A 27683-nucleotide genomic window follows, 5' to 3' on the forward strand; every position below is an offset into this window, starting at 1 on the left:
AGACTGGCTGGAAATCCCAAGTTCCGTTGCTCTTTTTGAACCTGAAAATTGTGTTAGTTTCTCTATGAGATAGTAAAAGAAGGTTCAAATTGAACAGCTGCTGTCAACGGCCATTCTAAGCTGAATGTGCGTGCTCTTGTGAGATCGCAGCAGCGATGCAGCTTAAGGCTTGGCAAGTACCAGCATGGGAGACTGGCTTGGAATCCCAAGTTCTGGTGACCTTTTTGAACCTGAAAATTGTGTAAGTTTCTCTATGAGATAGCAAAAGAAGGTTCAAATTGAACAGCTGCTGTCAACGGCCATTCTAAGCTGAATGTGCGTGCTCTTGTCACATCGCAGCAGCGATGCAGCTTAAGGCTTGGCAAGTTCCAGCATGGGAGACTGGCTGGGAATCCCAAGTTCTGTTGATGTTTTTGAACTTGAAAATTGTTTTAGTTTCTCTATGAGATAGTAAAAGAAGGTTCAATTTGAAACGCTGCTGTCAACGGCCATTCTAAGCTGAATGTGCCTGCTCTTGTCAGATCGCAGCAGCAATGCAGCTTAAGGCTTGGCAAGTACCAGCATGGGAGACTGACTGGGAATCCCAAGTTCCGTTGACCTTTTTGAACCTGAAAATTGTGTTAGTTTCTCTATGAGATAGTAAAAGAAGGTTCAAATTGAACAGCTGCTGTCAACGGCCATTCTAAGCTGAATGTGCCTGCTCTCGTCAGATCGCAGCAGCAATGCAGCTTAAGGCTTGGCAAGTACCTGCATGGGAGACTGGCTGGGAATCCCAAGTTCTGTTGACCTTTTTGAACCTGAAAATGTGTTAGTTTCTCTATGAGATAGTAAAAGAAGGTTCAAATTGAACAGCTGCTGTCAACGGCCATTCTAAGCTCAATGTGCGTGCTTTTGTTAGATCGCAGCAGCGATGCAGCTTAAGGCTTGGCAAGTACCAGCATGGGAGACTGGCTTGGAATCCCAAGTTCTGGTGACCTTTTTGAACCTGAAAATTGTGTTAGTTTCTATATAAGATAGTAGAAGAAGGTTCAAATTGAACAACTGCTGTCAATGGCCATTCTAAGCTGAATGTGCCTGCTCTCGCCAGATCGCAGCAGCAATGCAGCATAAGGCTTGGCAAGTACCAGCATGGGAGACTGGCTGGGAATCCCAAGTTCCGTTGCCCTTTTTGAACCTGAAAATTGTGTTAGTTTCTCTATGAGATAGTAAAAGAAGGTTCAAATTGAACAGCTGCTGTCAACGGCCATTCTAAGCTGAATGTGCGTGCTCTTGTGAGATCGCAGCAGCGATGCAGCTTAAGGCTTGGCAAGTACCAGCATGGGAGACTGGCTTGGAATCCCAAGTTCTGGTGACCTTTTTGAACCTGAAAATTGTGTAAGTTTCTCTATGAGATAGCAAAAGAAGGTTCAAATTGAACAGCTGCTGTCAACGGCCATTCTAAGCTGAATGTGCCTGCTCTTGTCAGATTGCAGCAGCAATGCAGCTTAAGGCTTGGCAAGTACCAGCATGGGTGACTGACTTGGAATCCCAAGTTCTGGTGACCTTTTTGAACCTGAAAATTGTGTTAGTTTCTATATAAGATAGTAGAAGAAGGTTCAAATTGAACAACTGCTGTCAATGGCCATTCTAAGCTGAATGTGCCTGCTCTTGCCAGATCGCAGCAGCAATGCAGCTTAAGGCTTGGCAAGTTCCAGCATGGGAGACTGGCTGGGAATCCCAAGTTCCGTTGACCTTTTTGAACTTGAAAATTGTTTTAGTTTCTCTATGAGATAGTAAAAGAAGGTTCAATTTGAAATGCTGCTGTCAACGGCCATTCTAAGCTGAATGTGCCTGCTCTTGTCAGATCGCAGCAGCAATGCAGCTTAAGGCTTGGCAAGTACCAGCATGGGAGACTGGCTGGGAATCCCAAGTTCCGTTGACCTTTTTGAACCTGAAAATTGTGTTAGTTTCTCTATGAGATAGTAAAAGAAGGTTCAAATTGAACAGCTGCTGTCAACGGCCATTCTAAGCTGAATGTGCGTGCTCTTGTCAGATCGCAGCAGCGATGCAGCTTAAGGCTTGGCAAGTACCAGCATGGGAGACTGGCTGGGAATCCCAAGTTCCGTTGACCTTTTTGAACCTGAAAATTGTGTTAGTTTCTCTATGAGATAGCAAAAGAAGGTTCAAATTGAACAGCTGCTGTCAACGGCCATTCTAAGCTGAATGTGCCTGCTCTCGTCAGATCGCAGCAGCAATGCAGCTTAAGGCTTGGCAAGTACCAGCATGGGAGACTGGCTGGGAATCCCAAGTTCTGTTGACCTTTTTGAACCTGAAAAATGTGTTAGTTTCTCTATGAGATAGTAAAAGAAGGTTCAAATTGAACAGCTGCTGTCAACGGCCATTCTAAGCTGAATGTGCGTGCTCTTGTCAGATCGCATCGCAGCAGCGATGCAGCTTAAGGCTTGGCAAGTTCCAGCTTGGGAGACTGGCTGGGAATCCCAAGTTCTGTTGACCTTTTTGAACTTGAAAATTGTTTTAGTTTCTCTATGAGATAGTAAAAGAAGGTTCAATTTGAAATGCTGCTGTCAACGGCCATTCTAAGCTGAATGTGCCTGCTCTTGTCAGATCGCAGCAGCAATGCAGATTAAGGCTTGGCAAGTACCAGCATGGGAGACTGGCTGGGAATCCCAAGTTCTGGTGACCTTTTTGAACCTGAAAATTGTGTTAGTTTCTATATGAGATAGTAGAAGAAGGTTCAAATTGAACAACTGCTGTCAACGGCCATTCTAAGCTGAATGTGTGTGCTCTTGTCAGATCGCAGCAGCGATGCAGCTTAAGGCTTGGCAAGTACCAGCATGGGAGACTGGCTGGGAATCCCAAGTTCTGTTGACCTTTTTGAACCTGAAAATGTGTTAGTTTCTCTATGAGATAGTAAAAGAAGGTTCAAATTGAACAGCTGCTGTCAACGGCCATTCTAAGCTGAATGTGCCTGCTCTCGTCAGATCGCAGCAGCAATGCAGCTTAAGGCTTGGCAAGTACCAGCATGGGAGACTGGCTGGGAATCCCAAGTTCCGTTGACCTTTTTGAACCTGAAAATTGTGTTATTTTCTCTATGAGATAGTAAAAGTAGGTTCAAATTGAACAGCTGCTGTCAACGGCCATTCTAAGCTGAATGTGTGTGCTCTTGTCAGATCGCAGCAGCGATGCAGCTTAAGGCTTGGCAAGTACCAGCATGGGAGACTGGCTGGGAATCCCAAGTTCTGGTGACTTTTTTGAACCTGAAAATTGTGTTAGTTTCTCTATGAGATAGTAGAAGAAGGTTCAAATTGAACAACTGCTGTCAACGGCCATTCTAAGCTGAATGTGTGTGCTCTTGTCAGATCGCAGCAGCGATGCAGCTTAAGGCTTGGCAAGTACCAGCATGGGAGACTGGCTGGGAATCCCAAGTTCTGTTGACCTTTTTGAACCTGAAAATTGTGTTAGTTTCTCTATGAGATAGTAAAAGAAGGTTCAAATTGAACAGCTGCTGTCAATGGCCATTCTAAGCTGAATGTGCCTGCTCTCGTCAGATCACAGCAGCAATGCAGCCTAAGGCTTGGCAAGTACCAGCATGGGAGACTGGCTGGGAATCCCAAGTTCCGTTGACCTTTTTGAACCTGAAAATTGTGTTAGTTTCTGTATGAGATAGTAAAAGAAGGTTCAAATTGAAAAGCTGCTGTCAACGGCAATTCTAAGCTGAATGTGCGTGCTCTTGTCAGATCGCAGCAGCGATGCAGCTTAAGGCTTGGCAAGTACCAGCATGGGAGACTGGCTGGGAATCCCAAGTTCTGGTGACCTTTTTGAACCTGAAAATTGTGTTAGTTTCTCTATGAGATAGTAGAAGAAGGTTCAAATTGAACAGCTGCTGTCAACGGCCATTCTAACCTGAATGTGTGTGCTCTTGTCAGATCGCAGCAGCGATGCAGCTTAAGGCTTGGCAAGTACCAGCATGGGAGACTGGCTGGGAATCCCAAGTTCTGGTGACTTTTTTGAACCTGAAAATTGTGTTAGTTTCTCTATGAGATAGTTAAAGAAGGTTCAAATTGAACAGCTGCTGTCAACGGCCATTCTAAGCTGAATGTGCCTGCTCTCGTCAGATTGCAGCAGCAATGCAGCTTAAGGCTTGGCAAGTACTAGCATGGGAGACTGGCTGGGAATCCCAAGTTCCGTTGACATTTTTGAACCTGAAAATTGTGTTAGTTTCTCTATGAGATAGTAAAAGAAGGTTCAAATTGAACAGCTGCTGTCAACGGCCATTCTAAGCTGAATGTGCCTGCTCTCGTCAGATCGCAGCAGCAATGCAGCTTAAGGCTTGGCAAGTACCAGCGTGGGAGACTGGCTGGGAATCCCAAGTTCTGTTGACCTTTTTGAACCTGAAAATGTGTTAGTTTCTCTATGAGATTGTAAAAGAAGGTTCAAATTGAACAGCTGCTGTCAACGGCCATTCTAAGCTGAATGTGCGTGCTCTTGTCAGATCGCAGCAGCGATGCAGCTTAAGGCTTGGCAAGTACCAGCATGGGAGACTGGCTTGGAATCCCAAGTTCTGGTGACCTTTTTGAACCTGAAAATTGTGTTAGTTTCTCTATGAGATAGCAAAAGAAGGTTCAAATTGAACAGCTGCTGTCAACGGCCATTCTAAGCTGAATGTGCCTGCTCTTGTCAGATTGCAGCAGCAATGCAGCTTAAGGTTTGGCAAGTACCAGCATGGGAGACTGGCTTGGAATCCCAAGTTCTGGTGACCTTTTTGAACCTGAAAATTGTGTTAGTTTCTATATAAGATAGTAGAAGAAGGTTCAAATTGAACAACTGCTGTCAATGGCCATTCTAAGCTGAATGTGCCTGCTCTCGCCAGATCGCAGCAGCAATGCAGCATAAGGCTTGGCAAGTACCAGCATGGGAGACTGGCTGGAAATCCCAAGTTCCGTTGCTCTTTTTGAACCTGAAAATTGTGTTAGTTTCTCTATGAGATAGTAAAAGAAGGTTCAAATTGAACAGCTGCTGTCAACGGCCATTCTAAGCTGAATGTGCGTGCTCTTGTGAGATCGCAGCAGCGATGCAGCTTAAGGCTTGGCAAGTACCAGCATGGGAGACTGGCTTGGAATCCCAAGTTCTGGTGACCTTTTTGAACCTGAAAATTGTGTAAGTTTCTCTATGAGATAGCAAAAGAAGGTTCAAATTAAACAGCTGCTGTCAACGGCCATTCTAAGCTGAATGTGCGTGCTCTTGTCACATCGCAGCAGCGATGCAGCTTAAGGCTTGGCAAGTTCCAGCATGGGAGACTGGCTGGGAATCCCAAGTTCTGTTGACGTTTTTGAACTTGAAAATTGTTTTAGTTTCTCTATGAGATAGTAAAAGAAGGTTCAATTTGAAATGCTGCTGTCAACGGCCATTCTAAGCTGAATGTGCCTGCTCTTGTCAGATCGCAGCAGCAATGCAGCTTAAGGCTTGGCAAGTACCAGCATGGGAGACTGACTGGGAATCCCAAGTTCCGTTGACCTTTTTGAACCTGAAAATTGTGTTAGTTTCTCTATGAGATAGTAAAAGAAGGTTCAAATTGAACAGCTGCTGTCAACGGCCATTCTAAGCTGAATGTGCGTGCTCTTGTCAGATCGCAGCAGCGATGCAGCTTAAGGCTTGGCAAGTACCAGCATGGGAGACTCGCTGGGAATCCCAAGTTCTGGTGACTTTTTTGAACCTGAAAATTGTGTTAGTTTCTGTATGAGATAGTAAAAGAAGGTTCAAATTGAACAGCTGCTGTCAACGGCCATTCTAAGCTGAATGTGCCTGCTCTCGTCAGATCGCAGCAGCAATGCAGCTTAAGGCTTGGCAAGTACCTGCATGGGAGACTGGCTGGGAATCCCAAGTTCTGTTGACCTTTTTGAACCTAAAAATGTGTTAGTTTCTCTATGAGATAGTAAAAGAAGGTTCAAATTGAACAGCTGCTGTCAACGGCCATTCTAAGCTCAATGTGCGTGCTTTTGTTAGATCGCAGCAGCGATGCAGCTTAAGGCTTGGCAAGTACCAGCATGGGAGACTGGCTTGGAATCCCAAGTTCTGGTGACCTTTTTGAACCTGAAAATTGTGTTAGTTTCTATATAAGATAGTAGAAGAAGGTTCAAATTGAACAACTGCTGTCAATGGCCATTCTAAGCTGAATGTGCCTGCTCTCGCCAGATCGCAGCAGCAATGTAGCATAAGGCTTGGCAAGTACCAGCATGGGAGACTGGCTGGGAATCCCAAGTTCCGTTGCCCTTTTTGAACCTGAAAATTGTGTTAGTTTCTCTATGAGATAGTAAAAGAAGGTTCAAATTGAACAGCTGCTGTCAACGGCCATTCTAAGCTGAATGTGCGTGCTCTTGTGAGATCGCAGCAGCGATGCAGCTTAAGGCTTGGCAAGTACCAGCATGGGAGACTGGCTTGGAATCCCAAGTTCTGGTGACCTTTTTGAACCTGAAAATTGTGTAAGTTTCTCTATGAGATAGCAAAAGAAGGTTCAAATTGAACAGCTGCTGTCAACGGCCATTCTAAGCTGAATGTGCCTGCTCTTGTCAGATTGCAGCAGCAATGCAGCTTAAGGCTTGGCAAGTACCAGCATGGGAGACTGACTTGGAATCCCAAGTTCTGGTGACCTTTTTGAACCTGAAAATTGTGTTAGTTTCTATATAAGATAGTAGAAGAAGGTTCAAATTGAACAACTGCTGTCAATGGCCATTCTAAGCTGAATGTGCCTGCTCTTGCCAGATCGCAGCAGCAATGCAGCTTAAGGCTTGGCAAGTACCAGCATGGGAGACTGGCTGGGAATCCCAAGTTCTGTTGACCTTTTTGAACCTGAAAATTGTGTTAGTTTCTCTATGAGATAGTAAAAGAAGGTTCAAATTGAACAGCTGCTGTCAACGGCCATTCTAAGCTGAATGTGCCTGCTCTCGTCAGATCGCAGCAGCAATGCAGCTTAAGGCTTGGCAAGTACCAGCATGGGAGACTGGCTGGGAATCCCAAGTTCTGTTGACCTTTTTGAACCTGAAAATTGTGTTAGTTTCTCTATGAAATATTAAAAGGAGGTTCAAATTGAACAGCTCCTGTCAACGGCCATTCTAAGCTGAATGTGCGTGCTCTTGTCACATCGCAGCAGCGATGCAGCTTAAGGCTTGGCAAGTTCCAGCATGGGAGACTGGCTGGGAATCCCAAGTTCTGTTGATGTTTTTGAACTTGAAAATTGTTTTAGTTTCTCTATGAGATAGTAAAAGAAGGTTCAATTTGAAATGCTGCTGTCAACGGCCATTCTAAGCTGAATGTGCCTGCTCTTGTCAGATCGCAGCAGCAATGCAGCTTAAGGCTTGGCAAGTACCAGCATGGGAGACTGGCTGGGAATCCCAAGTTCCGTTGACCTTTTTGAACCTGAAAATTGTGTTAGTTTCTCTATGAGATAGTAAAAGAAGGTTCAAATTGAACAGCTGCTGTCAGCGGCCATTCTAAGCTGAATGTGCGTGCTCTTGTCAGATCGCAGCAGCGATGCAGCTTAAGGCTTGGCAAGTACCAGCATGGGAGACTCGCTGGGAATCCCAAGTTCTGGTGACTTTTTTGAACCTGAAAATTGTGTTAGTTTCTCTATGAGATAGTAAAAGAAGGTTCAAATTGAACAGCTGCTGTCAACGGCCATTCTAAGCTGAATGTGCCTGCTCTCGTCAGATCGCAGCAGCAATGCAGCTTAAGGCTTGGCAAGTACCAGCATGGGAGACTGGCTGGGAATCCCAAGTTCCGTTGACCTTTTTGAACCTGAAAATTGTGTTAGTTTCTCTATGAGAAAGTAAAAGAAGGTTCAAATTGAACAGCTGCTGTCAACGGCCATTCTAAGCTGAATGTGCCTGCTCTCGTCAGTTCGCAGCAGCAATGCAGCTTAAGGCTTGGCAAGTACCAGCATGGGAGACTGGCTGGGAATCCCAAGTTCTGTTGACCTTTTTGAACCTGAAAATGTGTTAGTTTCTCTATGAGATAGTAAAAGAAGGTTCAAATTGAACAGCTGCTGTCAACGGCCATTCTAAGCTCAATGTGCGTGCTTTTGTTAGATCGCAGCAGCGATGCAGCTTAAGGCTTGGCAAGTACCAGCATGGGAGACTGGCTTGGAATCCCAAGTTCTGGTGACCTTTTTGAACCTGAAAATTGTGTTAGTTTCTCTATGAGATAGCAAAAGAAGGTTCAAATTGAACAGCTGCTGTCAACGGCCATTCTAAGCTGAATGTGCCTGCTCTTGTCAGATTGCAGCAGCAATGCAGCTTAAGGCTTGGCAAGTACCAGCATGGGAGACTGGCTTGGAATCCCAAGTTCTGGTGACCTTTTTGAACCTGAAAATTGTGTTAGTTTCTATATAAGATAGTAGAAGAAGGTTCAAATTGAACAACTGCTGTCAATGGCCATTCTAAGCTGAATGTGCCTGCTCTCGCCAGATCGCAGCAGCAATGCAGCATAAGGCTTGGCAAGTACCAGCATGGGAGACTGGCTGGAAATCCCAAGTTCCGTTGCTCTTTTTGAACCTGAAAATTGTGTTAGTTTCTCTATGAGATAGTAAAAGAAGGTTCAAATTGAACAGCTGCTGTCAACGGCCATTCTAAGCTGAATGTGCGTGCTCTTGTGAGATCGCAGCAGCGATGCAGCTTAAGGCTTGGCAAGTACCAGCATGGGAGACTGGCTTGGAATCCCAAGTTCTGGTGACCTTTTTGAACCTGAAAATTGTGTAAGTTTCTCTATGAGATAGCAAAAGAAGGTTCAAATTGAACAGCTGCTGTCAACGGCCATTCTAAGCTGAATGTGCCTGCTCTTGTCAGATTGCAGCAGCAATGCAGCTTAAGGCTTGGCAAGTACCAGCATGGGAGACTGACTTGGAATCCCAAGTTCTGGTGACCTTTTTGAACCTTAAAATTGTGTTAGTTTCTATATAAGATAGTAGAAGAAGGTTCAAATTGAACAACTGCTGTCAATGGCCATTCTAAGCTGAATGTGCCTGCTCTTGCCAGATCGCAGCAGCAATGCAGCTTAAGGCTTAGCAAGTACCAGCATGGGAGACTGGCTGGGAATCCCAAGTTCCGTTGACCTTTTTGAACCTGAAAATTGTGTTAGTTTCTCTATGAGATAGTAAAAGAAGGTTCAAATTGAACAGCTGCTGTCAACGGCCATTCTAAGCTGAATGTGCCTGCTCTCGTCAGATCGCAGCAGCAATGCAGCTTAAGGCTTGGCAAGTACCAGCATGGGAGACTGGCTGGGAATCCCAAGTTCTGTTGACCTTTTTGAACCTGAAAATTGTGTTAGTTTCTCTATGAAATAGTAAAAGAAGGTTCAAATTGAACAGCTCCTGTCAACGGCCATTCTAAGCTGAATGTGCGTGCTCTTGTCACATCGCAGCAGCGATGCAGCTTAAGGCTTGGCAAGTTCCAGCATGGGAGACTGGCTGGGAATCCCAAGTTCTGTTGACGTTTTTGAACTTGAAAATTGTTTTAGTTTCTCTATGAGATAGTAAAAGAAGGTTCAATTTGAAATGCTGCTGTCAACGGCCATTCTAAGCTGAATGTGCCTGCTCTTGTCAGATCGCAGCAGCAATGCAGCTTAAGGCTTGGCAAGTACCAGCATGGGAGACTGGCTGGGAATCCAAAGTTCTGTTGACCTTTTTGAACCTGAAAATGTGTTAGTTTCTCTATGAGATAGTAAAAGAAGGTTCAAATTGAACAGCTGCTGTCAACGGCCATTCTAAGCTCAATGTGCGTGCTTTTGTTAGATCGCAGCAGCGATGCAGCTTAAGGCTTGGCAAGTACCAGCATGGGAGACTGGCTTGGAATCCCAAGTTCTGGTGACCTTTTTGAACCTGAAAATTGTGTTAGTTTCTATATAAGATAGTAGAAGAAGGTTCAAATTGAACAACTGCTGTCAATGGCCATTCTAAGCTGAATGTGCCTGCTCTCGCCAGATCGCAGCAGCAATGCAGCATAAGGCTTGGCAAGTACCAGCATGGGAGACTGGCTGGGAATCCCAAGTTCCGTTGCCCTTTTTGAACCTGAAAATTGTGTTAGTTTCTCTATGAGATAGTAAAAGAAGGTTCAAATTGAACAGCTGCTGTCAACGGCCATTCTAAGCTGAATGTGCGTGCTCTTGTGAGATCGCAGCAGCGATGCAGCTTAAGGCTTGGCAAGTACCAGCATGGGAGACTGGCTTGGAATCCCAAGTTCTGGTGACCTTTTTGAACCTGAAAATTGTGTAAGTTTCTCTATGAGATAGCAAAAGAAGGTTCAAATTGAACAGCTGCTGTCAACGGCCATTCTAAGCTGAATGTGCCTGCGCTTGTCAGATTGCAGCAGCAATGCAGCTTAAGGCTTGGCAAGTACCAGCATGGGAGACTGACTTGGAATCCCAAGTTCTGGTGACCTTTTTGAACCTTAAAATTGTGTTAGTTTCTATATAAGATAGTAGAAGAAGGTTCAAATTGAACAACTGCTGTCAATGGCCATTCTAAGCTGAATGTGCCTGCTCTTGCCAGATCGCAGCAGCAATGCAGCTTAAGGCTTGGCAAGTTCCAGCATGGGAGACTGGCTGGGAATCCCAAGTTCCGTTGACCTTTTTGAACTTGAAAATTGTTTTAGTTTCTCTATGAGATAGTAAAAGAAGGTTCAATTTGAAATGCTGCTGTCAACGGCCATTCTAAGCTGAATGTGCCTGCTCTTGTCAGATCGCAGCAGCAATGCAGCTTAAGGCTTGGCAAGTACCAGCATGGGAGACTGGCTGGGAATCCCAAGTTCCGTTGACCTTTTTGAACCTGAAAATTGTGTTAGTTTCTCTATGAGATAGTAAAAGAAGGTTCAAATTGAACAGCTGCTGTCAACGGCCATTCTAAGCTGAATGTGCGTGCTCTTGTCAGATCGCAGCAGCGATGCAGCTTAAGGCTTGGCAAGTACCGGCATGGGAGACTGGCTGGGAATCCCAAGTTCCGTTGACCTTTTTGAACCTGAAAATTGTGTTAGTTTCTCTATGAGATAGCAAAAGAAGGTTCAAATTGAACAGCTGCTGTCAACGGCCATTCTAAGCTGAATGTGCCTGCTCTCGTCAGATCGCAGCAGCAATGCAGCTTAAGGCTTGGCAAGTACCAGCATGGGAGACTGGCTGGGAATCCCAAGTTCTGTTGACCTTTTTGAACCTGAAAATTGTGTTAGTTTCTCTATGAGATAGTAAAAGAAGGTTCAAATTGAACAGCTGCTGTCAACGGCCATTCTAAGCTGAATGTGCGTGCTCTTGTCAGATCGCAGCAGCGATGCAGCTTAAGGCTTGGCAAGTTCCAGCATGGGAGACTGGCTGGGAATCCCAAGTTCTGTTGACCTTTTTGAACTTGAAAATTGTTTTAGTTTCTCTATGAGATAGTAAAAGAAGGTTCAATTTGAAATGCTGCTGTCAACGGCCATTCTAAGCTGAATGTGCCTGCTCTTGTCAGATCGCAGCAGCAATGCAGCTTAAGGCTTGGCAAGTACCAGCATGGGAGACTGGCTTGGAATCCCAAGTTCTGGTGACCTTTTTGAAACTGAAAATTGTGTTAGTTTCTATATGAGATAGTAGAAGAAGGTTCAAATTGAACAACTGCTGTCAACGGCCATTCTAAGCTGAATGTGTGTGCTCTTGTCAGATCGCAGCAGCGATGCAGCTTAAGGCTTGGCAAGTACCAGCATGGGAGACTGGCTGGGAATCCCAAGTTCTGTTGACCTTTTTGAACCTGAAAATGTGTTAGTTTCTCTATGAGATAGTAAAAGAAGGTTCAAATTGAACAGCTGCTGTCAACGGCAATTCTAAGCTGAATGTGCCTGCTCTCGTCAGATCGCAGCAGCAATGCAGCTTAAGGCTTGGCAAGTACCAGCATGGGAGACTGGCTGGGAATCCCAAGTTCCGTTGACCTTTTTGAACCTGAAAATTGTGTTAGTTTCTCTATGAGATAGCAAAAGAAGGTTCAAATTGAACAGCTGCTGTCAACGGCCATTCTAAGCTGAATGTGCCTGCTCTCGTCAGATCGCAGCAGCAATGCAGCTTAAGGCTTGGCAAGTACCAGCATGGGGGACTGGCTGGGAATCCCAAGTTCTGTTGACCTTTTTTAACCTGAAAATTGTGTTAGTTTCTCTATGAGATAGTAAAAGAAGGTTCAAATTGAACAGCTGCTGTCAACGGCCATTCTAAGCTGAATGTGCCTGCTCTCGTCAGATCGCAGCAGCAATGCAGCTTAAGGCTTGGCAAGTACCAGCATGGGAGACTGGCTGGGAATCCCAAGTTCCGTTGACCTTTTTGAACCTGAAAATTGTGTTATTTTCTCTATGAGATAGTAAAAGTAGGTTCAAATTGAACAGCTGCTGTCAACGGCCATTCTAAGCTGAATGTGTGTGCTCTTGTCAGATCGCAGCAGCGATGCAGCTTAAGGCTTGGCAAGTACCAGCATGGGAGACTGGCTGGGAATCCCAAGTTCTGGTGACTTTTTTGAACCTGAAAATTGTGTTAGTTTCTCTATGAGATAGTAGAAGAAGGTTCAAATTGAACAACTGCTGTCAACGGCCATTCTAAGCTGAATGTGTGTGCTCTTGTCAGATCGCAGCAGCGATGCAGCTTAAGGCTTGGCAAGTACCAGCATGGGAGACTGGCTGGGAATCCCAAGTTCTGTTGACCTCTTTGAACCTGAAAATTGTGTTAGTTTCTCTATGAGATAGTAAAAGAAGGTTCAAATTGAACAGCTGCTGTCAATGGCCATTCTAAGCTGAATGTGCCTGCTCTCGTCAGATCGCAGCAGCAATGCAGCCTAAGGCTTGGCAAGTACCAGCATGGGAGACTGGCTGGGAATCCCAAGTTCCGTTGACCTTTTTGAACCTGAAAATTGTGTTAGTTTCTGTATGAGATAGTAAAAGAAGGTTCAAATTGAAAAGCTGCTGTCAACGGCAATTCTAAGCTGAATGTGCGTGCTCTTGTCAGATCGCAGCAGCGATGCAGCTTAAGGCTTGGCAAGTACCAGCATGGGAGACTGGCTGGGAATCCCAAGTTCTGGTGACCTTTTTGAACCTGAAAATTGTGTTAGTTTCTCTATGAGATAGTAGAAGAAGGTTCAAATTGAACAACTGCTGTCAACGGCCATTCTAAGCTGAATGTGTGTGCTCTTTTCAGATCGCAGCAGCGATGCAGCTTAAGGCTTGGCAAGTACCAGCATGGGAGACTGGCTGGGAATCCCAAGTTCTGTCGACCTTTTTGAACCTGAAAATTGTGTTAGTTTCTCTATGAGATAGTAAAAGAAGGTTCAAATTGAACAGCTGCTGTCAACGGCAATTCTAAGCTGAATGTGCCTGCTCTCGTCAGATTGCAGCAGCAATGCAGCTTAAGGCTTGGCAAGTACCAGCATGGGAGACTGGCTGGGAATCCCAAGTTCTGTTGACCATTTTGAACCTGAAAATGTGTTAGTTTCTCTATGAGATAGTAAAAGAAGGTTCAAATTGAACAGCTGCTGTCAACGGCAATTCTAAGCTGAATGTGCCTGCTCTCGTCAGATTGCAGCAGCAATGCAGCTTAAGGCTTGGCAAGTACCAGCATGGGAGACTGGCTGGGAATCCCAAGTTCCGTTGACCTTTTTGAACCTGAAAATTGTGTTAGTTTCTCTATGAGATAGTAAAAGAAGGTTCAAATTGAACAGCTGCTGTCAACGGCCATTCTAAGCTGAATGTGCCTGCTCTCGTCAGATCGCAGCAGCAATGCAGCTTAAGGCTTGGCAAGTACCAGCATGGGAGACTGGCTGGGAATCCCAAGTTCTGTTGACCTTTTTGAACCTGAAAATGTGTTAGTTTCTCTATGAGATAGTAAAAGAAGGTTCAAATTGAACAGCTGCTGTCAACGGCCATTCTAAGCTGAATGTGTGTGCTCTTGTCAGATCGCAGCAGCGATGCAGCTTAAGGCTTGGCAAGTACCAGCATGGGAGACTGGCTTGGAATCCCAATTTCTGGTGACCTTTTTGAACCTGAAAATTGTGTTAGTTTCTCTATGAGATAGCAAAAGAAGGTTCAAATTGAACAGCTGCTGTCAACGGCCATTCTAAGCTGAATGTGCCTGCTCTTGTCAGATTGCAGCAGCAATGCAGCTTAAGGCTTGGCAAGTACCAGCATGGGAGACTGGCTTGGAATCCCAAGTTCTGGTGACCTTTTTGAACCTGAAAATTGTGTTAGTTTCTCTATGAGATAGCAAAAGAAGGTTCAAATTGAAGAGCTGCTGTCAACGGCCATTCTAAGCTGAATGTGCCTGCTCTCGTCAGATCGTAGCAGCCATGCAGCTTAAAGCTTGGCAAGTACCAGCATGGGAGACTGGCTGGGAATCCCAAGTTCTGTTGACCTTTTTGAACCTGAAAATTGTGTTAGTTTCTCTATGAGATAGTAAAAGAAGGTTCAAATTGAACAGCTGCTGTCAACGGCCATTCTAAGCTGAATTTGCGTGCTCTTGTCAGATCGCAGCAGCGATGCAGCTTAAGGCTCGGCAAGTTCCAGCATGGGAGACTGGCTGGGAATCCCAAGTTCTGTTGACCTTTTTGAACTTGAAAATTGTTTTAGTTTCTCTATGAGATAGTAAAAGAAGGTTCAATTTGAAATGCTGCTGTCAACGGCCATTCTAAGCTGAATGTGCCTGCTCTCGTCAGATCGCAGCAGCAATGCAGCTTAAGGCTTGGCAAGTACCAGCATGGGAGACTGGCTGGGAATCCCAAGTTCCGTTGACCTTTTGAACCTGAAAATTGTGTTAGTTTCTCTATGAGATAGTAAAAGAAGGTTCAAATTGAACAGCTGCTGTCAACGGCCGTTCTAAGCTGAATGTGCCTGCTCTCGTCAGATCGCAGCAGCAATGCAGCTTAAGGCTTGGCAAGTACCAGCATGGGAGACTGGCTGGGAATCCCAAGTTCTGTTGACCTTTTTGAACCTGAAAATTGTGTTAGTTTCTCTATGAGATAGTAAAAGAAGGTTCAAATTGAACAGCTGCTGTCAACGGCCATTCTAAGCTGAATGTGCGTGCTCTTGTCAGATCGCAGCAGCGATGCAGCTTAAGGCTTGGCAAGTTCCAGCATGGAGACTGGCTGGGAATCCCAAGTTCTGTTGACCTTTTTGAACTTGAAAATTGTTTTAGTTTCTCTATGAGATAGTAAAAGAAGGTTCAATTTGAAATGCTGCTGTCAACGGCCATTCTAAGCTGAATGTGCCTGCTCTTGTCAGATCGCAGCAGCAGTGCAGCTTAAGGCTTGGCAAGTACCAGCATGGGAGACTGGCTTGGAATCCCAAGTTCTGGTGACCTTTTTGAACCTGAAAATTGTGTTAGTTTCTATATTAGATAGTAGAAGAAGGTTCAAATTGAACAACTGCTGTCAACGGCCATTCTAAGCTGAATGTGTGTGCTCTTGTCAGATCGCAGCAGCGATGCAGCTTAAGGCTTGGCAAGTACCAGCATGGGAGACTGGCTGGGAATCCCAAGTTCTGTTGACCTTTTTGAACCTGAAAATGTGTTAGTTTCTCTATGAGATAGTAAAAGAAGGTTCAAATTGAACAGCTGCTGTCAACGGCAATTCTAAGCTGAATGTGCCTGCTCTCGTCAGATCGCAGCAGCAATGCAGCTTAAGGCTTGGCAAGTACCAGCATGGGAGACTGGCTGGGAATCCCAAGTTCTGTTGACCTTTTTGAACCTGAAAATGTGTTAGTTTCTCTATGAGATAGTAAAAGAAGGTTCAAATTGAACAGCTGCTGTCAACGGCCATTCTAAGCTGAATGTGTGTGCTCTTGTCAGATCGCAGCAGCGATGCAGCTTAAGGCTTGGCAAGTACCAGCATGGGAGACTGGCTTGGAATCCCAAGTTCTGGTGACCTTTTTGAACCTGAAAATTGTGTTAGTTTCTCTATGAGATAGCAAAAGAAGGTTCAAATTGAACAGCTGCTGTCAACGGCCATTCTAAGCTGAATGTGCCTGCTCTTGTCAGATTGCAGCAGCAATGCAGCTTAAGGCTTGGCAAGTACCAGCATGGGAGACTGGCTTGGAATCCCAAGTTCTGTTGACCTTTTTGAACCTGAAAATTGTGTTAGTTTCTATATAAGATAGTAGAAGAAGGTTCAAATTGAACAACTGCTGTCAATGGCCATTCTAAGCTGAATGTGCCTGCTCTCGCCAGATCGCAGCAGCAATGCAGCTTAATGCTTGGCAAGTAACAGCATGGGAGACTGGCTGGGAATCCCAAGTTCCGTTGCCCTTTTTGAACCTGAAAATTGTGTTAGTTTCTCTATGAGATAGTAAAAGAACTTTCAAATTGAACAGCTGCTGTCAACGGCTATTCTAAGCTGAATGTGCGTGCTCTTGTCAGATCGCAGCAGCGATGCAGCTTAAGGCTTGGCAAGTACCAGCATGGGAGACTGGCTTGGAATCCCAAGTTCTGGTGACCTTTTTGATCCTGAAAATTGTGTTAGTTTCTATATGAGATAGTAGAAGAAGGTTCAAATTGAACAACTGCTGTCAATGGCCATTCTAAGCTGAATGTGCCTGCTCTCGTCAGATTGCAGCAGCAATGCAGCTTAAGTCTTGGCAAGTACCTGCATGGGAGACTGGCTGGGAATCCCAAGTTCCGTTGACCTTTTTGAACCTGAAAATTGTGTTAGTTTCTCTATGAGATAGCAAAAGAAGGTTCAAATTGAACAGCTGCTGTCAACGGCCATTCTAAGCTGAATGTGCCTGCTCTTGTCAGATCGTAGCAGCCATGCAGCTTAAGGCTTGGCAAGTACCAGCATGGGAGACTGGCTGGGAATCCCAAGTTCTGTTGACCTTTTTGAACCTGAAAATTGTGTTAGTTTCTCTATGAGATAGTAAAAGAAGGTTCAAATTGAACAGCTGCTGTCAACGGCCATTCTAAGCTGAATTTGCGTGCTCTTGTCAGATCGCAGCAGCGATGCAGCTTAAGGCTTGGCAAGTTCCAGCATGGGAGACTGGCTGGGAATCCCAAGTTCTGTTGACCTTTTTGAACTTGAAAATTGTTTTAGTTTCTCTATGAGATAGTAAAAGAAGGTTCAATTTGAAATGCTGCTGTCAACGGCCATTCTAAGCTGAATGTGCCTGCTCTTGTCAGATCGCAGCAGCAATGCAGCTTAAGGCTTGGCAAGTACCAGCATGGGAGACTGGCTGGGAATCCCAAGTTCTGTTGACCTTTTTGAACCTGAAAATGTGTTAGTTTCTCTATGAGATAGTAAAAGAAGGTTCAAATTGAACAGCTGCTGTCAACGGCCGTTCTAAGCTGAATGTGCCTGCTCTCGTCAGATCGCAGCAGCAATGCAGCTTAAGGCTTGGCAAGTACCAGCATGGGAGACTGGCTGGGAATCCCAAGTTCTGTTGACCTTTTTGAACCTGAAAATTGTGTTAGTTTCTCTATGAGATAGTAAAAGAAGGTTCAAATTGAACAGCTGCTGTCAACGGCCATTCTAAGCTGAATGTGCGTGCTCTTGTCAGATCGCAGCAGCGATGCAGCTTAAGGCTTGGCAAGTTCCAGCATGGAGACTGGCTGGGAATCCCAAGTTCTGTTGACCTTTTTGAACTTGAAAATTGTTTTAGTTTCTCTATGAGATAGTAAAAGAAGGTTCAATTTGAAATGCTGCTGTCAACGGCCATTCTAAGCTGAATGTGCCTGCTCTTGTCAGATCGCAGCAGCAATGCAGCTTAAGGCTTGGCAAGTACCAGCATGGGAGACTGGCTTGGAATCCCAAGTTCTGGTGACCTTTTTGAACCTGAAAATTGTGTTAGTTTCTATATTAGATAGTAGAAGAAGGTTCAAATTGAACAACTGCTGTCAACGGCCATTCTAAGCTGAATGTGTGTGCTCTTGTCAGATCGCAGCAGCGATGCAGCTTAAGGCTTGGCAAGTACCAGCATGGGAGACTGGCTGGGAATCCCAAGTTCTGTTGACCTTTTTGAACCTGAAAATGTGTTAGTTTCTCTATGAGATAGTAAAAGAAGGTTCAAATTGAACAGCTGCTGTCAACGGCAATTCTAAGCTGAATGTGCCTGCTCTCGTCAGATCGCAGCAGCAATGCAGCTTAAGGCTTGGCAAGTACCAGCATGGGAGACTGGCTGGGAATCCCAAGTTCTGTTGACCTTTTTGAACCTGAAAATGTGTTAGTTTCTCTATGAGATAGTAAAAGAAGGTTCAAATTGAACAGCTGCTGTCAACGGCCATTCTAAGCTGAATGTGTGTGCTCTTGTCAGATCGCAGCAGCGATGCAGCTTAAGGCTTGGCAAGTACCAGCATGGGAGACTGGCTTGGAATCCCAAGTTCTGGTGACCTTTTTGAACCTGAAAATTGTGTTAGTTTCTCTATGAGATAGCAAAAGAAGGTTCAAATTGAACAGCTGCTGTCAACGGCCATTTTAAGCTGAATGTGCCTGCTCTTGTCAGATTGCAGCAGCAATGCAGCTTAAGGCTTGGCAAGTACCAGCATGGGAGACTGGCTTGGAATCCCAAGTTCTGTTGACCTTTTTGAACCTGAAAATTGTGTTAGTTTCTATATAAGATAGTAGAAGAAGGTTCAAATTGAACAACTGCTGTCAATGGCCATTCTAAGCTGAATGTGCCTGCTCTCGCCAGATCGCAGCAGCAATGCAGCTTAATGCTTGGCAAGTAACAGCATGGGAGACTGGCTGGGAATCCCAAGTTCCGTTGCCCTTTTTGAACCTGAAAATTGTGTTAGTTTCTCTATGAGATAGTAAAAGAACTTTCAAATTGAACAGCTGCTGTCAACGGCTATTCTAAGCTGAATGTGCGTGCTCTTGTCAGATCGCAGCAGCGATGCAGCTTAAGGCTTGGCAAGTACCAGCATGGGAGACTGGCTTGGAATCCCAAGTTCTGGTGACCTTTTTGATCCTGAAAATTGTGTTAGTTTCTATATGAGATAGTAGAAGAAGGTTCAAATTGAACAACTGCTGTCAATGGACATTCTAAGCTGAATGTGCCTGCTCTCGTCAGATCGCAGCAGCAATGCAGCTTAAGTCTTGGCAAGTACCTGCATGGGAGACTGGCTGGGAATCCCAAGTTCCGTTGACCTTTTTGAACCTGAAAATTGTGTTAGTTTCTCTATGAGATAGCAAAAGAAGGTTCAAATTGAAGAGCTGCTGTCAACGGCCATTCTAAGCTGAATGTGCCTGCTCTCGTCAGATCGTAGCAGCCATGCAGCTTAAGGCTTGGCAAGTACCAGCATGGGAGACTGGCTGGGAATCCCAAGTTCTGTTGACCTTTTTGAACCTGAAAATTGTGTTAGTTTCTCTATGAGATAGTAAAAGAAGGTTCAAATTGAACAGCTGCTGTCAACGGCCATTCTAAGCTGAATTTGCGTGCTCTTGTCAGATCGCAGCAGCGATGCAGCTTAAGGCTTGGCAAGTTCCAGCATGGGAGACTGGCTGGGAATCCCAAGTTCTGTTGACCTTTTTGAACTTGAAAATTGTTTTAGTTTCTCTATGAGATAGTAAAAGAAGGTTCAATTTGAAATGCTGCTGTCAACGGCCATTCTAAGCTGAATGTGCCTGCTCTTGTCAGATCGCAGCAGCAATGCAGCTTAAGGCTTGGCAAGTACCAGCATGGGAGACTGGCTGGGAATCCCAAGTTCCGTTGACCTTTTGAACCTGAAAATTGTGTTAGTTTCTCTATGAGATAGTAAAAGAAGGTTCAAATTGAACAGCTGCTGTCAACGGCCGTTCTAAGCTGAATGTGCCTGCTCTCGTCAGATCGCAGCAGCAATGCAGCTTAAGGCTTGGCAAGTACCAGCATGGGAGACTGGCTGGGAATCCCAAGTTCTGTTGACCTTTTTGAACCTGAAAATTGTGTTAGTTTCTCTATGAGATAGTAAAAGAAGGTTCAAATTGAACAGCTGCTGTCAACGGCCATTCTAAGCTGAATGTGCGTGCTCTTGTCAGATCGCAGCAGCGATGCAGCTTAAGGCTTGGCAAGTTCCAGCATGGAGACTGGCTGGGAATCCCAAGTTCTGTTGACCTTTTTGAACTTGAAAATTGTTTTAGTTTCTCTATGAGATAGTAAAAGAAGGTTCAATTTGAAATGCTGCTGTCAACGGCCATTCTAAGCTGAATGTGCCTGCTCTTGTCAGATCGCAGCAGCAATGCAGCTTAAGGCTTGGCAAGTACCAGCATGGGAGACTGGCTTGGAATCCCAAGTTCTGGTGACCTTTTTGAACCTGAAAATTGTGTTAGTTTCTATATTAGATAGTAGAAGAAGGTTCAAATTGAACAACTGCTGTCAACGGCCATTCTAAGCTGAATGTGTGTGCTCTTGTCAGATCGCAGCAGCGATGCAGCTTAAGGCTTGGCAAGTACCAGCATGGGAGACTGGCTGGGAATCCCAAGTTCTGTTGACCTTTTTGAACCTGAAAATGTGTTAGTTTCTCTATGAGATAGTAAAAGAAGGTTCAAATTGAACAGCTGCTGTCAACGGCAATTCTAAGCTGAATGTGCCTGCTCTCGTCAGATCGCAGCAGCAATGCAGCTTAAGGCTTGGCAAGTACCAGCATGGGAGACTGGCGGGGAATCCCAAGTTCCGTTGACCTTTTTGAACCTGAAAATTGTGTTAGTTTCTCTATGAGATAGCAAAAGAAGGTTCAAATTGAACAGCTGCTGTCAACGGCCATTCTAAGCTGAATGTGCCTGCTCTCGTCAGATCGCAGCAGCAATGCAGCTTAAGGCTTGGCAAGTACCAGCATGGGGGACTGGCTGGGAATCCCAAGTTCTGTTGACCTTTTTTAACCTGAAAATTGTGTTAGTTTCTCTATGAGATAGTAAAAGAAGGTTCAAATTGATCAGCTGCTGTCAACGGCCATTCTAAGCTGAATGTGCCTGCTCTCGTCAGATCGCAGCAGCAATGCAGCTTAAGGCTTGGCAAGTACCAGCATGGGAGACTGGCTGGGAATCCCAAATTCCGTTGACCTTTTTGAACCTGAAAATTGTGTTATTTTCTCTATGAGATAGTAAAAGTAGGTTCAAATTGAACAGCTGCTGTCAACGGCCATTCTAAGCTGAATGTGTGTGCTCTTGTCAGATCGCAGCAGCGATGCAGCTTAAGGCTTGGCAAGTACCAGCATGGGAGACTGGCTGGGAATCCCAAGTTCTGGTGACTTTTTTGAACCTGAAAATTGTGTTAGTTTCTCTATGAGATAGTAGAAGAAGGTTCAAATTGAACAACTGCTGTCAACGGCCATTCTAAGCTGAATGTGTGTGCTCTTGTCAGATCGCAGCAGCGATGCAGCTTAAGGCTTGGCAAGTACCAGCATGGGAGACTGGCTGGGAATCCCAAGTTCTGTTGACCTCTTTGAACCTGAAAATTGTGTTAGTTTCTCTATGAGATAGTAAAAGAAGGTTCAAATTGAACAGCTGCTGTCAATGGCCATTCTAAGCTGAATGTGCCTGCTCTCGTCAGATCGCAGCAGCAATGCAGCCTAAGGCTTGGCAAGTACCAGCATGGGAGACTGGCTGGGAATCCCAAGTTCTGGTGACCTTTTTGAACCTGAAAATTGTGTTAGTTTCTCTATGAGATAGTAGAAGAAGGTTCAAATTGAACAACTGCTGTCAACGGCCATTCTAAGCTGAATGTGTGTGCTCTTTTCAGGTCGCAGCAGCGATGCAGCTTAAGGCTTGGCAAGTACCAGCATGGGAGACTGGCGGGGAATCCCAAGTTCCGTTGACCTTTTTGAACCTGAAAATTGTGTTAGTTTCTCTATGAGATAGTAAAAGAAGGTTCAAATTGAACAGCTGCTGTCAACGGCAATTCTAAGCTGAATGTGCCTGCTCTCGTCAGATCGCAGCAGCAATGCAGCTTAAGGCTTGGCAAGTACCAGCATGGGAGACTGGCTGGGAATCCCAAGTTCTGTTGACCATTTTGAACCTGAAAATGTGTTAGTTTCTCTATGAGATAGTAAAAGAAGGTTCAAATTGAACAGCTGCTGTCAACGGCCATTCTAAGCTGAATGTGCGTGCTCTTGTCAGATCGCAGCAGCGATGCAGCTTAAGGCTTGGCAAGTACCAGCATGGGAGACTTGCTTGGAATCCCAAGTTCTGGTGACCTTTTTGAACCTGAAAATGTGTTAGTTTCTCTATGAGATAGTAAAAGAAGGTTCAAATTGAACAGCTGCTGTCAACGGCCATTCTAAGCTGAGTGTGCCTGCTCTCGTCAGATCGCAGCAGCAATGCAGCCTAAGGCTTGGCAAGTACCAGCATGGGAGACTGGCTGGGAATCCCAAGTTCTGTTGACCTTTTTGAACCTGAAAATGTGTTAGTTTCTCTATGAGATAGTAAAAGAAGGTTCAAATTGAACAGCTGCTGTCAACGGCCATTCTAAGCTGAATGTGTGTGCTCTTGTCAGATCGCAGCAGCGATGCAGCTTAAGGCTTGGCAAGTACCAGCATGGGAGACTGGCTTGGAATCCCAAGTTCTGGTGACCTTTTTGAACCTGAAAATTGTGTTAGTTTCTCTATGAGATAGCAAAAGAAGGTTCAAATTGAACAGCTGCTGTCAACGGCCATTCTAAGCTGAATGTGCCTGCTCTTGTCAGATTGCAGCAGCAATGCAGCTTAAGGCTTGGCAAGTACCAGCATGGGAGACTGGCTTGAAATCCCAAGTTCTGTTGACCTTTTTGAACCTGAAAATTGTGTTAGTTTCTATATAAGATAGTAGAAGAAGGTTCAAATTGAACAACTGCTGTCAATGGCCATTCTAAGCTGAATGTGCCTGCTCTCGCCAGATCGCAGCAGCAATGCAGCTTAATGCTTGGCAAGTAACAGCATGGGAGACTGGCTGGGAATCCCAAGTTCCGTTGCCCTTTTTGAACCTGAAAATTGTGTTAGTTTCTCTATGAGATAGTAAAAGAACTTTCAAATTGAACAGCTGCTGTCAACGGCTATTCTAAGCTGAATGTGCGTGCTCTTGTCAGATCGCAGCAGCGATGCAGCTTAAGGCTTGGCAAGTACCAGCATGGGAGACTGGCTTGGAATCCCAAGTTCTGGTGACCTTTTTGATCCTGAAAATTGTGTTAGTTTCTATATGAGATAGTAGAAGAAGGTTCAAATTGAACAACTGCTGTCAATGGCCATTCTAAGCTGAATGTGCCTGCTCTCGTCAGATCGCAGCAGCAATGCAGCTTAAGTCTTGGCAAGTACCAGCATGGGAGACTGGCTGGGAATCCCAAGTTCCGTTGACCTTTTTGAACCTGAAAATTGTGTTAGTTTCTCTATGAGATAGCAAAAGAAGGTTCAAATTGAAGAGCTGCTGTCAACGGCCATTCTAAGCTGAATGTGCCTGCTCTCGTCAGATCGTAGCAGCAATGCAGCTTAAGGCTTGGCAAGTACCAGCATGGGAGACTGGCTGGGAATCCCAAGTTCTGTTGACCTTTTTGAACCTGAAAATTGTGTTAGTTTCTCTATGAGATAGTAAAAGAAGGTTCAAATTGAACAGCTGCTGTCAACGGCCATTCTAAGCTGAATTTGCGTGCTCTTGTCAGATCGCAGCAGCGATGCAGCTTAAGGCTTGGCAAGTTCCAGCATGGGAGACTGGCTGGGAATCCCAAGTTCTGTTGACCTTTTTGAACTTGAAAATTGTTTTAGTTTCTCTATGAGATAGTAAAAGAAGGTTCAATTTGAAATGCTGCTGTCAACGGCCATTCTAAGCTGAATGTGCCTGCTCTTGTCAGATCGCAGCAGCAATGCAGCTTAAGGCTTGGCAAGTACCAGCATGGGAGACTGGCTGGGAATCCCAAGTTCCGTTGACCTTTTGAACCTGAAAATTGTGTTAGTTTCTCTATGAGATAGTAAAAGAAGGTTCAAATTGAACAGCTGCTGTCAACGGCCGTTCTAAGCTGAATGTGTGTGCTCTCGTCAGATCGCAGCAGCAATGCAGCTTAAGGCTTGGCAAGTACCAGCATGGGAGACTGGCTGGGAATCCCAAGTTCTGTTGACCTTTTTGAACCTGAAAATTGTGTTAGTTTCTCTATGAGATAGTAAAAGAAGGTTCAAATTGAACAGCTGCTGTCAACGGCCATTCTAAGCTGAATGTGCGTGCTCTTGTCAGATCGCAGCAGCGATGCAGCTTAAGGCTTGGCAAGTTCCAGCATGGAGACTGGCTGGGAATCCCAAGTTCTGTTGACCTTTTTGAACTTGAAAATTGTTTTAGTTTCTCTATGAGATAGTAAAAGAAGGTTCAATTTGAAATGCTGCTGTCAACGGCCATTCTAAGCTGAATGTGCCTGCTCTTGTCAGATCGCAGCAGCAATGCAGCTTAAGGCTTGGCAAGTACCAGCATGGGAGACTGGCTTGGAATCCCAAGTTCTGGTGACCTTTTTGAACCTGAAAATTGTGTTAGTTTCTATATGAGATAGTAGAAGAAGGTTCAAATTGAACAACTGCTGTCAACGGCCATTCTAAGCTGAATGTGTGTGCTCTTGTCAGATCGCAGCAGCGATGCAGCTTAAGGCTTGGCGAGTACCAGCATGGGAGACTGGCTGGGAATCCCAAGTTCTGTTGACCTTTTTGAACCTGAAAATGTGTTAGTTTCTCTATGAGATAGTAAAAGAAGGTTCAAATTGAACAGCTGCTGTCAACGGCAATTCTAAGCTGAATGTGCCTGCTCTCGTCAGATCGCAGCAGCAATGCAGCTTAAGGCTTGGCAAGTACCAGCATGGGAGACTGGCGGGGAATCCCAAGTTCCGTTGACCTTTTTGAACCTGAAAATTGTGTTAGTTTCTCTATGAGATAGTAAAAGAAGGTTCAAATTGAACAGCTGCTGTCAACGGCCATTCTAAGCTGAATGTGCCTGCTCTCGTCAGATCGCAGCAGCAATGCAGCTTAAGGCTTGGCAAGTACCAGCATGGGGGACTGGCTGGGAATCCCAAGTTCTGTTGACCTTTTTTAACCTGAAAATTGTGTTAGTTTCTCTATGAGATAGTAAAAGAAGGTTCAAATTGAACAGCTGCTGTCAACGGCCATTCTAAGCTGAATGTGCCTGCTCTCGTCAGATCGCAGCAGCAATGCAGCTTAAGGCTTGGCAAGTACCAGCATGGGAGACTGGCTGGGAATCCCAAATTCCGTTGACCTTTTTGAACCTGAAAATTGTGTTATTTTCTCTATGAGATAGTAAAAGTAGGTTCAAATTGAACAGCTGCTGTCAACGGCAATTCTAAGCTGAATGTGCGTGCTCTTGTCAGATCGCAGCAGCGATGCAGCTTAAGGCTTGGCAAGTACCAGCATGGGAGACTGGCTGGGAATCCCAAGTTCTGGTGACCTTTTTGAACCTGAAAATTGTGTTAGTTTCTCTATGAGATAGTAGAAGAAGGTTCAAATTGAACAACTGCTGTCAACGGCCATTCTAAGCTGAATGTGTGTGCTCTTTTCAGATCGCAGCAGCTTAAGGCTTGGCAAGTACCAGCATGGGAGACTGGCTGGGAATCCCAAGTTCTGTTGACCTTTTTGAACCTGAAAATTGTGTTAGTTTCTCTATGAGATAGTAAAAGAAGGTTCAAATTGAACAGCTGCTGTCAACGGCAATTCTAAGCTGAATGTGCCTGCTCTCGTCAGATTGCAGCAGCAATGCAGCTTAAGGCTTGGCAAGTACCAGCATGGGAGACTGGCTGGGAATCCCAAGTTCTGTTGACCATTTTGAACCTGAAAATGTGTTAGTTTCTCTATGAGATAGTAAAAGAAGGTTCAAATTGAACAGCTGCTGTCAACGGCCATTCTAAGCTGAATGTGCCTGCTCTCGTCAAATCGCAGCAGCAATGCAGCTTAAGGCTTGGCAAGTACCAGCATGGGAGACTGGCTTGGAATCCCAAGTTCTGGTGACCTTTTTGAACCTGAAAATTGTGTTAGTTTCTCTATGAGATAGCAAAAGAAGGTTCAAATTGAACAGCTGCTGTCAACGGCCATTCTAAGCTGAATGTGCCTGCTCTTGTCAGATTGCAGCAGCAATGCAGCTTAAGGCTTGGCAAGTACCAGCATGGGAGACTGGCTTGGAATCCCAAGTTCTGGTGACCTTTTTGAACCTGAAAATTGTGTTAGTTTCTATATAAGATAGTAGAAGAAGGTTCAAATTGAACAACTGCTGTCAATGGCCATTCTAAGCTGAATGTGCCTGCTCTCGCCAGATCGCAGCAGCAATGCAGCTTAATGCTTGGCAAGTAACAGCATGGGAGACTGGCTGGGAATCCCAAGTTCCGTTGCCCTTTTTGAACCTGAAAATTGTGTTAGTTTCTCTATGAGATAGTAAAAGAACTTTCAAATTGAACAGCTGCTGTCAACGGCTATTCTAAGCTGAATGTGCGTGCTCTTGTCAGATCGCAGCAGCGATGCAGCTTAAGGCTTGGCAAGTACCAGCATGGGAGACTGGCTTGGAATCCCAAGTTCTGGTGACCTTTTTGAACCTGAAAATGTGTTAGTTTCTCTATGAGATAGTAAAAGAAGGTTCAAATTGAACAGCTGCTGTCAACGGCCATTCTAAGCTGAGTGTGCCTGCTCTCGTCAGATCGCAGCAGCAATGCAGCCTAAGGCTTGGCAAGTACCAGCATGGGAGACTGGCTGGGAATCCCAAGTTCTGTTGACCTTTTTGAACCTGAAAATGTGTTAGTTTCTCTATGAGATAGTAAAAGAAGGTTCAAATTGAACAGCTGCTGTCAACGGCCATTCTAAGCTGAATGTGTGTGCTCTTGTCAGATCGCAGCAGCGATGCAGCTTAAGGCTTGGCAAGTACCAGCATGGGAGACTGGCTTGGAATCCCAAGTTCTGGTGACCTTTTTGAACCTGAAAATTGTGTTAGTTTCTCTATGAGATAGCAAAAGAAGGTTCAAATTGAACAGCTGCTGTCAACGGCCATTCTAAGCTGAATGTGCCTGCTCTTGTCAGATTGCAGCAGCAATGCAGCTTAAGGCTTGGCAAGTACCAGCATGGGAGACTGGCTTGGAATCCCAAGTTCTGTTGACCTTTTTGAACCTGAAAATTGTGTTAGTTTCTATATAAGATAGTAGAAGAAGGTTCAAATTGAACAACTGCTGTCAATGGCCATTCTAAGCTGAATGTGCCTGCTCTCGCCAGATCGCAGCAGCAATGCAGCTTAATGCTTGGCAAGTAACAGCATGGGAGACTGGCTGGGAATCCCAAGTTCCGTTGCCCTTTTTGAACCTGAAAATTGTGTTAGTTTCTCTATGAGATAGTAAAAGAACTTTCAAATTGAACAGCTGCTGTCAATGGCTATTCTAAGCTGAATGTGCGTGCTCTTGTCAGATCGCAGCAGCGATGCAGCTTAAGGCTTGGCAAGTACCAGCATGGGAGACTGGCTTGGAATCCCAAGTTCTGTTGACCTTTTTGAACCTGAAAATTGTGTTAGTTTCTCTATGAGATAGTAAAAGAAGGTTCAAATTGAACAGCTGCTGTCAACGGCCATTCTAAGCTGAATGTGCGTGCTCTTGTCAGATCGCAGCAGCGATGCAGCTTAAGGCTTGGCAAGTTCCAGCATGGAGACTGGCTGGGAATCCCAAGTTCTGTTGACCTTTTTGAACTTGAAAATTGTTTTAGTTTCTCTATGAGATAGTAAAAGAAGGTTCAATTTGAAATGCTGCTGTCAACGGCCATTCTAAGCT

The 27683-nt window shown here is 44.9% G+C and overlaps 51 pseudogenes; all 51 read left to right on the forward strand.

Annotated features, from left to right (window-relative positions):
- The first annotated feature begins 480 nt into the window (after positions 1-480).
- LOC140087515 (5S ribosomal RNA) lies at positions 481-599 on the forward strand (annotated as a pseudogene).
- Positions 600-669: 70 nt separating this feature from the next.
- LOC140082182 (5S ribosomal RNA) lies at positions 670-788 on the forward strand (annotated as a pseudogene).
- A 1014-nt stretch (positions 789-1802) lies between these two features.
- On the forward strand, positions 1803-1921 carry LOC140088763 (5S ribosomal RNA; annotated as a pseudogene).
- A 70-nt stretch (positions 1922-1991) lies between these two features.
- Positions 1992-2110, forward strand: LOC140095861 (5S ribosomal RNA; annotated as a pseudogene).
- Positions 2111-2180: 70 nt separating this feature from the next.
- LOC140078943 (5S ribosomal RNA) lies at positions 2181-2299 on the forward strand (annotated as a pseudogene).
- A 641-nt stretch (positions 2300-2940) lies between these two features.
- Positions 2941-3059, forward strand: LOC140089918 (5S ribosomal RNA; annotated as a pseudogene).
- Positions 3060-3507: 448 nt separating this feature from the next.
- Positions 3508-3626, forward strand: LOC140098403 (5S ribosomal RNA; annotated as a pseudogene).
- A 448-nt stretch (positions 3627-4074) lies between these two features.
- On the forward strand, positions 4075-4193 carry LOC140089181 (5S ribosomal RNA; annotated as a pseudogene).
- Positions 4194-4263: 70 nt separating this feature from the next.
- Positions 4264-4382, forward strand: LOC140082174 (5S ribosomal RNA; annotated as a pseudogene).
- A 1014-nt stretch (positions 4383-5396) lies between these two features.
- Positions 5397-5515, forward strand: LOC140087517 (5S ribosomal RNA; annotated as a pseudogene).
- A 259-nt stretch (positions 5516-5774) lies between these two features.
- On the forward strand, positions 5775-5893 carry LOC140082183 (5S ribosomal RNA; annotated as a pseudogene).
- Positions 5894-6907: 1014 nt separating this feature from the next.
- LOC140078944 (5S ribosomal RNA) lies at positions 6908-7026 on the forward strand (annotated as a pseudogene).
- A 259-nt stretch (positions 7027-7285) lies between these two features.
- On the forward strand, positions 7286-7404 carry LOC140088764 (5S ribosomal RNA; annotated as a pseudogene).
- A 259-nt stretch (positions 7405-7663) lies between these two features.
- On the forward strand, positions 7664-7782 carry LOC140089930 (5S ribosomal RNA; annotated as a pseudogene).
- A 70-nt stretch (positions 7783-7852) lies between these two features.
- Positions 7853-7971, forward strand: LOC140089943 (5S ribosomal RNA; annotated as a pseudogene).
- A 1203-nt stretch (positions 7972-9174) lies between these two features.
- LOC140078945 (5S ribosomal RNA) lies at positions 9175-9293 on the forward strand (annotated as a pseudogene).
- Positions 9294-10685: 1392 nt separating this feature from the next.
- On the forward strand, positions 10686-10804 carry LOC140088765 (5S ribosomal RNA; annotated as a pseudogene).
- Positions 10805-10874: 70 nt separating this feature from the next.
- On the forward strand, positions 10875-10993 carry LOC140096390 (5S ribosomal RNA; annotated as a pseudogene).
- Positions 10994-11063: 70 nt separating this feature from the next.
- On the forward strand, positions 11064-11182 carry LOC140078946 (5S ribosomal RNA; annotated as a pseudogene).
- A 636-nt stretch (positions 11183-11818) lies between these two features.
- LOC140083884 (5S ribosomal RNA) lies at positions 11819-11937 on the forward strand (annotated as a pseudogene).
- Positions 11938-12007: 70 nt separating this feature from the next.
- Positions 12008-12126, forward strand: LOC140082058 (5S ribosomal RNA; annotated as a pseudogene).
- Positions 12127-12196: 70 nt separating this feature from the next.
- LOC140089942 (5S ribosomal RNA) lies at positions 12197-12315 on the forward strand (annotated as a pseudogene).
- A 448-nt stretch (positions 12316-12763) lies between these two features.
- Positions 12764-12882, forward strand: LOC140091713 (5S ribosomal RNA; annotated as a pseudogene).
- A 448-nt stretch (positions 12883-13330) lies between these two features.
- Positions 13331-13449, forward strand: LOC140094801 (5S ribosomal RNA; annotated as a pseudogene).
- A 69-nt stretch (positions 13450-13518) lies between these two features.
- Positions 13519-13637, forward strand: LOC140093586 (5S ribosomal RNA; annotated as a pseudogene).
- A 70-nt stretch (positions 13638-13707) lies between these two features.
- On the forward strand, positions 13708-13826 carry LOC140078947 (5S ribosomal RNA; annotated as a pseudogene).
- A 447-nt stretch (positions 13827-14273) lies between these two features.
- Positions 14274-14392, forward strand: LOC140098305 (5S ribosomal RNA; annotated as a pseudogene).
- Positions 14393-14651: 259 nt separating this feature from the next.
- On the forward strand, positions 14652-14770 carry LOC140089955 (5S ribosomal RNA; annotated as a pseudogene).
- A 69-nt stretch (positions 14771-14839) lies between these two features.
- LOC140087444 (5S ribosomal RNA) lies at positions 14840-14958 on the forward strand (annotated as a pseudogene).
- A 635-nt stretch (positions 14959-15593) lies between these two features.
- Positions 15594-15712, forward strand: LOC140085480 (5S ribosomal RNA; annotated as a pseudogene).
- A 1014-nt stretch (positions 15713-16726) lies between these two features.
- On the forward strand, positions 16727-16845 carry LOC140097359 (5S ribosomal RNA; annotated as a pseudogene).
- Positions 16846-17104: 259 nt separating this feature from the next.
- On the forward strand, positions 17105-17223 carry LOC140090963 (5S ribosomal RNA; annotated as a pseudogene).
- A 69-nt stretch (positions 17224-17292) lies between these two features.
- On the forward strand, positions 17293-17411 carry LOC140087445 (5S ribosomal RNA; annotated as a pseudogene).
- Positions 17412-18046: 635 nt separating this feature from the next.
- LOC140085481 (5S ribosomal RNA) lies at positions 18047-18165 on the forward strand (annotated as a pseudogene).
- Positions 18166-18990: 825 nt separating this feature from the next.
- Positions 18991-19109, forward strand: LOC140085352 (5S ribosomal RNA; annotated as a pseudogene).
- Positions 19110-19179: 70 nt separating this feature from the next.
- On the forward strand, positions 19180-19298 carry LOC140089092 (5S ribosomal RNA; annotated as a pseudogene).
- A 259-nt stretch (positions 19299-19557) lies between these two features.
- LOC140088766 (5S ribosomal RNA) lies at positions 19558-19676 on the forward strand (annotated as a pseudogene).
- A 69-nt stretch (positions 19677-19745) lies between these two features.
- On the forward strand, positions 19746-19864 carry LOC140087446 (5S ribosomal RNA; annotated as a pseudogene).
- A 635-nt stretch (positions 19865-20499) lies between these two features.
- Positions 20500-20618, forward strand: LOC140091817 (5S ribosomal RNA; annotated as a pseudogene).
- A 70-nt stretch (positions 20619-20688) lies between these two features.
- On the forward strand, positions 20689-20807 carry LOC140082059 (5S ribosomal RNA; annotated as a pseudogene).
- Positions 20808-20877: 70 nt separating this feature from the next.
- Positions 20878-20996, forward strand: LOC140091573 (5S ribosomal RNA; annotated as a pseudogene).
- An 826-nt stretch (positions 20997-21822) lies between these two features.
- On the forward strand, positions 21823-21941 carry LOC140085482 (5S ribosomal RNA; annotated as a pseudogene).
- A 257-nt stretch (positions 21942-22198) lies between these two features.
- LOC140094765 (5S ribosomal RNA) lies at positions 22199-22317 on the forward strand (annotated as a pseudogene).
- An 825-nt stretch (positions 22318-23142) lies between these two features.
- LOC140092302 (5S ribosomal RNA) lies at positions 23143-23261 on the forward strand (annotated as a pseudogene).
- A 70-nt stretch (positions 23262-23331) lies between these two features.
- LOC140089215 (5S ribosomal RNA) lies at positions 23332-23450 on the forward strand (annotated as a pseudogene).
- A 259-nt stretch (positions 23451-23709) lies between these two features.
- LOC140088768 (5S ribosomal RNA) lies at positions 23710-23828 on the forward strand (annotated as a pseudogene).
- Positions 23829-24651: 823 nt separating this feature from the next.
- LOC140091818 (5S ribosomal RNA) lies at positions 24652-24770 on the forward strand (annotated as a pseudogene).
- Positions 24771-24840: 70 nt separating this feature from the next.
- LOC140082061 (5S ribosomal RNA) lies at positions 24841-24959 on the forward strand (annotated as a pseudogene).
- A 70-nt stretch (positions 24960-25029) lies between these two features.
- On the forward strand, positions 25030-25148 carry LOC140091574 (5S ribosomal RNA; annotated as a pseudogene).
- Positions 25149-25588: 440 nt separating this feature from the next.
- Positions 25589-25707, forward strand: LOC140094802 (5S ribosomal RNA; annotated as a pseudogene).
- An 824-nt stretch (positions 25708-26531) lies between these two features.
- On the forward strand, positions 26532-26650 carry LOC140094766 (5S ribosomal RNA; annotated as a pseudogene).
- The last annotated feature ends 1033 nt before the right edge of the window (positions 26651-27683 follow it).

Source organism: Engystomops pustulosus, chromosome 9 (assembly GCF_040894005.1).
Source record: "Engystomops pustulosus chromosome 9, aEngPut4.maternal, whole genome shotgun sequence".
NCBI lineage: Eukaryota > Metazoa > Chordata > Amphibia > Anura > Leptodactylidae > Engystomops > Engystomops pustulosus.